The sequence below is a fragment of the Suricata suricatta genome, chromosome 1 (genome assembly GCF_006229205.1).
Source record: "Suricata suricatta isolate VVHF042 chromosome 1, meerkat_22Aug2017_6uvM2_HiC, whole genome shotgun sequence".
Classification (NCBI taxonomy): Eukaryota; Metazoa; Chordata; class Mammalia; order Carnivora; family Herpestidae; genus Suricata; species Suricata suricatta.
Window position 1 is genome coordinate 112,996,961 of NC_043700.1, and position 5,646 is coordinate 113,002,606.

Below are 5,646 nucleotides of genomic sequence, written 5' to 3' on the forward strand. Positions count from 1 at the left end.
TAGAACCCACTGTTTAGAAAAACATAATGCTAATCAACGAAAAAGAGAACATATTTTAATAACAATATGTCGAGGACCACAATAAATTTGAAGCAAGCTACAAACTCTGTTTCCCTTCAGAAACCCAAACACCAGTTTTTATTAAGCTTAAGATATTAGCAGCTGATATAAGCTAAGATATTAGCAGCTAATAAATCCCTAAATAACCTCCTCTTTTAGAATAGTGGCAAAAATTAAAAAAAACAAAAAAAATTTTTTAGTCAAAATTCCAGATTGAATCAAGAAGAGAAAGAAAAATGATCCTTCTTGACTTTTAATAAGATTCAGAAATCAGGAGCAAATGAAGTCTGATAGAAAGAGCCCTTGACGATTCCTTCTTTGCAGATAAGGGACCAACATGTCAGCACTGGCTTCTTGCAAGTCTGACAGTGCGCGCTTGCTCTGGGTACCGGAGCGGGAGCGCTGTGTTAGCCTCTGAGGATAGTCTCCTATGCAGGCTGAACAGACAGTTCCCAGACAGAGTCTATACATCTACAGAACTGGAATGAGTAAATCATGACTCTGCATTTCCCTAATGCTTGTTTTTATTTGTAAATATTCACTTTACATTTTCTTTTCCAGGAGCCTTTTGAATATAGCTTCATCTTGATGAATTCTCCTTAAAGTCATTTATGTTAGAGAAATCATTAAAATTTGAAAAAACCCTAATGCTATGAATCTTCAATGTGAATTTGAGCTTACAATAATTTAAATTAGTGGATCTTTCTAGTAAACATGAAATATTTCGCTTCCCAGACCATTTGTTCTACATGTAATTTTTTTCATGATTTTGTATTATTTTTCTTGAAATTGTTAAGATTAATTTTTTTCATTTAAATATAGATAGCAAACATTATATTTTGAGTTTTAAATAAATGATATATTGGTAACTCGTTGAACTACTTTCAGATTTTTTTAAACCATTAAAAAATGTTTATTTGCACTAAAATGTCCTTGCTGTAATTAACAAAATATTGTTATAGGATTAGATAGGTACCTGGTCAGGTTGCAGAAAGACAGCTTTAAAATCTAAAATCCTCTCTTGATTTATTAAGAAATCTTCTTTCTCCCTTCCTTCCTCCTTCCTTTCTCCCTACCCTCCCTCCTTCTCCCACCCTGTCTGTCTGTCTCTCTTTCTTTTTCTTTTTTAAAAGGATGATCTCAGTCTGGAATAAACATTCTTGCGAAATTGGCCAGGATTTTTGCCAAGCATAGGGTGTACACGTCAGCTGTTTTCTGGAAAATAATTGCACCATGTGACAATGTCTATTATTTTAATTAGTACTGAGGAGGGCCTCCAAGATGTTTCATCACATCAGTCTTTCTTACTCAGGCAATGGCTTTTTATTTCTTGAAACGCTGATTAAGCAGTTAGATGACATTTGACATTTTGTATAGGTGAACAAAATGATTGTTATAGTTAATAAGCCAGAACTCACAGTAGTAATAAGCCATTCTCTAGGTACACAAAAGGCTTAGGACCTGCATCTTGAAGAGTGCAGGACAATCTTTAGGGTGCAGTGATCACATTACTCGAAGGAAACATTAAACTCTGTTAATATTGTGTGAAGGCCATTCAGTGGGAACGCCCTGGTTTGTCTGGGCAGCAGAAAGTGCAGTGTCATATAAAGCTTCCCAGGTGTAGTCAGTCATCCGGGGTCTGTGGCAATTCCAGGATACTTGCATATGTTAAATTCAAGAAGTATTAATTCCAAGATCTGCAAAAAGAGCCACCATGTGAAACTGTATTGAGAACAACGGGTCCAGAAATTTGCAAACCTGAAAACAGTGTGTTCTAATAGTGCTGAAGTGGGGAAGGGAAGCTTTGTTTCCTCTTTCCACAGCCGTTCCCCTATTATCACTGCAGTAAAGATTAGGAGAAGAAGTGCTCATCTGGAAAAAAAAAACAACTAAAGATTAGGAGAAGAAGTGCTCATCTGAAAAGGAAAACAATTTATGTTTATGTTGTGTCACACAGTATCAATGTGATTTTATAATATAACAAAACACACATTTGTATACTGTTTTTATATGTCTTCTGTGTGAATGAAGGTGATTAGACAGTTTGAATATGAGGCTTTGAGGAGGCTGGAAAGCCACACCTCCGTGGGTGAATACAATCTTGGAGGTGATAATTCCTGATATCAGGCACTCTGGAAAGAGATGTTCAGACTGGCCCTGGAATGACCTATGTCGGAGGAAGGAATTCCCTTCCTCTTCTGGGTCTGTAGTGTAAATACGTTACGCTGATACCATAAGCCTCTGCTTGTGGGAGGTAGTGCGGATCTAACACAGTGCTTATCGCTTAAATGCCGCAGGCGGGTCCAGCAGGGCTTCAAGCAGTGTCCGTCACAGTGTGCAAGCTCTGTCATCGACGCAGGGTCACTTTGCTCTGCTGATCCCTGGAATTAAACATGCTGTATTTTCTCCTTGTCTGCTTGGTTCATCCCTCCATTCCTTAGTGCCGACAAGAAATTCAATATTAATAACTTGTCAAGACATGCTTTACCCTGCTTGACAACCTGGGTCTCATCAGTCCAGGACTCTGGGGAAGGTTGCACTTTTCAGGCTGTGTTGGTCTGCATACCTTTTCGCTTCCCAGACTGGCTCTGCAAGGCACCCAAAGTGGGCAGACTTTTTCGAGTTTTGCTCTGGTAGTAAACTCAGCAACAAAGCCCTCTGTTGAGGTTTCTCGGGCTTGGCACGAGGGCCCAGGCACCCCTGGTGCGTTCTGTGTCTGAGACCCTGCCACCTCTGGGGAAGTGCTTCTGGGTGGGGGCCTGTGGAAACGTGCAGCCTGGTCCTGTCTCTCGTGCTTGGGGCCCTCACCCACTGGGCTCAGACATTTCCCTCTGTACCCGACGTGACAGCCCCTTTTAGGGAAATTTACCCTAATCACTTAATCACTTCTAAGCAAAAGTCTGACTTATTTTATTATTATTATTTTTTAATCTGAGGGGTTATTAATGAGGATCACTTCTATTTCTTTTTAGTTTCAAAACAGAAAAAGGTCAGTTTCCTGCCACCTCCTACCCTACACTGCTACCTCTAAGGGAATCCACTAGAATTTCACCAGGATCTGGGATTACCAAGGTCTAGTCTTTTTTTTGTAGGGCGTTAAAATAAGGGATGGGGGGAGGGACATGGCTTAATTTTCTCCTTGTGATTGCTCAAAAACCATGGGATTAGTTAAATCTTATCACATAGTCACCCTGCTGGAGCTGGTATAATTATGTTTCCATCTTGCTTCCTACAGTTCCTCCTTTTTATTTAGCCGAATCTCATTTAAATATGCAGGCCCTGTTGCAGTTTTACTTGTTGGTATTAAAGGAAGGGCCTTTGTCCAAAACTAGCTAAAGGTATTAAAGACGAAAGGCCATTCCTTTTCTTCTCATCTCGAACCCACCTAGTGGTGAAGGCTGCAGGTAGTGAGTTCCCTAAGGAGAAATTAATCTGTCTGTTTGAGATGGAGCTTCATGCCTCTGCCACCTTTTTTTGGTGTGGTAATCTTTGGGCCATTGGAAAAATCTGGATTTTATTTATATTAAGGAAGCAACGATTTTTTTTTTTAAATAAAAGCCACAGCTCTGTTGGACTCCTGTGTATTATGTGGCACTTGCTGTTGTAACTAGGGAGACCTCCTAAATTATGCAGTTAGTATTCGTGTTTCAGGCCAGTATTGTGTTTCTTTCTGACTGGCAGGAGAAATTAAAAAGTCTTTAGCCTCAGAAGCAGGATAAAAGGGAAGGGGAATAATAGTCACAGGGTTCTTCTCTCTCCCCATATTTTGTTAAGACAGTATACGAGGGATGCCTGGGTGGCTCAGTCAGCTGGGCGACTGACTTTGGCTCAGGTCATGATCTCAAAGTTCGTGAGTTGGAGCTCCGTGTCAGGCTCTGTAATGACAACTCAGAACCTGGAGCCTGCTTGGGATTCTGTCTCCCCTTCTCTCTCTGGCCCTCCCTGGCTCACACTATGTCTCTGTCTCTCTCAAAAATAAACAAACATAAAAAAAAAAAAGACAGTATACGAGTGAATCTAAGCTAACTAGTTGCCTAAAAATTTCATTTCTGCCTCTAAGTCAAGTTTTGTTAATCAGTAACTATGTTTAAAGAGTCACTACAGCTGGATTTTTAAAAATGCTAACCACACGACTTTGATGATAGGCATACAGACAACTTTTGAGACTCTGTTATCTCGGTTCGACATGCTAATAAAGAAAACAAACAGTTCCTTTAATCTTTTGCCTCTATTTGAGAACCAAATGATGATTAAACTTATGGGATTAGAGCATTTTAAAAAAAGGCGACAAAACTATGTTGCAAATATCTTAAAAAGAAAACAAATAAAAAACCCCATGTGGTATATTTTCTTTACTTTTGAACTAGATTTATAGCTATTTCAATTTAAAAAAAAAATGAATAATTACCCTTGAATGTGACTTATTTCCAACGCTGGTTTTCAAGGCCGCTTGAAAAAGAAATCTACTGCCACCCAGCGTCGAACTCCTAGAATAACTGAATTACCGGTTTAGCAATATTTATAAAATGATTGTGCCGCTTGGTGGCGCTATGGACAAGTACATTCGAGGCACAGCTCTCCATTTCTGTACTGCTTGTTTCATCTTCGGGAGAGCTTGTTAATTGTGACGAACACACTGTTTTCCTTTTCAGATGAATAGTGCTATGTTTTCTGAGACCCTCGGACCTATTTTTGGTTTAACCCCTCCTATGTCACAAGAAACCTGAACACCTTCACATTTGACGTGATAAGGCTTTCAGAAGTTCAAACTAGGCTGTCTCTTCGTCCTCTTCTCCCTTTATCTATGTAACTGTGACCCAAACCAATTTTAACATAAGGGGAAAGGTCTAAAACATTTCCACCATCACCTGGTCAGAGTATGAAACACATTTCCCACAGTATCCAAAAGATGAAAGAAAAACAACTCAGATGAAACCATTACAGGGGATTTTTGTATTTAAAAACGTGTGTTGGTGGAGGGGTAACTGTTTTAAGTGCTAAATCTAGTAGGAAACATCTACCTCCTAACAAGAGTATCTGTTTGAGATGATAATTCATTAGAAAGTGACCCATAGCTTGAGTCCAGAGAAATCAAGAATGCTTTTTAAATATAATTTATTATGTGAGGATTCTTCAGGCTTTATTTTGTTTTTGATACCATCAAATTTGATAGTAGTGGCAATGGGAAATGAAATTAATTCCATTTCCTCTAATTGGCAAAAAAATTCTTGAGGAAATTGCTCTAATAAGCTGACTTCCCTTATGGTTATGCAAGCAAGAGATTAACCAAATCAATGTTTGAAAACATAACAGCTGGTTAAAATAAACACTGTACCCTAAACATATCAAAACATCAAACACAATTTTGATACTTCATTTCATCTATCTATCTATCTATCTGTCTATCTATCTATCTATCTATCTATCTATCCATCCATCCACCTATCCATCATATGGATATAATGTATACATCTGTACTGTCTTCTTTAGGTTTTGTAATTTTGCATCTAATATATTAATGGTAAAAATATAATAGTTTTGTGTAATTACTGCTGCTTGTGAAACAGGAAGACTAATTGCCAAAAT

General features: G+C 38.5%; 1 long non-coding RNA gene across 1 annotated transcript; it reads right to left on the reverse strand.

Annotated features, from left to right (window-relative positions):
- Nucleotides 1–1,298: 1,298 nt before the first annotated feature.
- Nucleotides 1,299–4,692, reverse strand: LOC115277061. Its single transcript, XR_003902211.1, has 2 exons — nt 4,469–4,692; nt 1,299–1,932 (listed from the first exon to the last, which is right to left on the reverse strand). It is a non-coding gene; the product is annotated as an uncharacterized LOC115277061 (long non-coding RNA).
- Between the last annotated feature and the right edge of the window lie 954 nt (nt 4,693–5,646).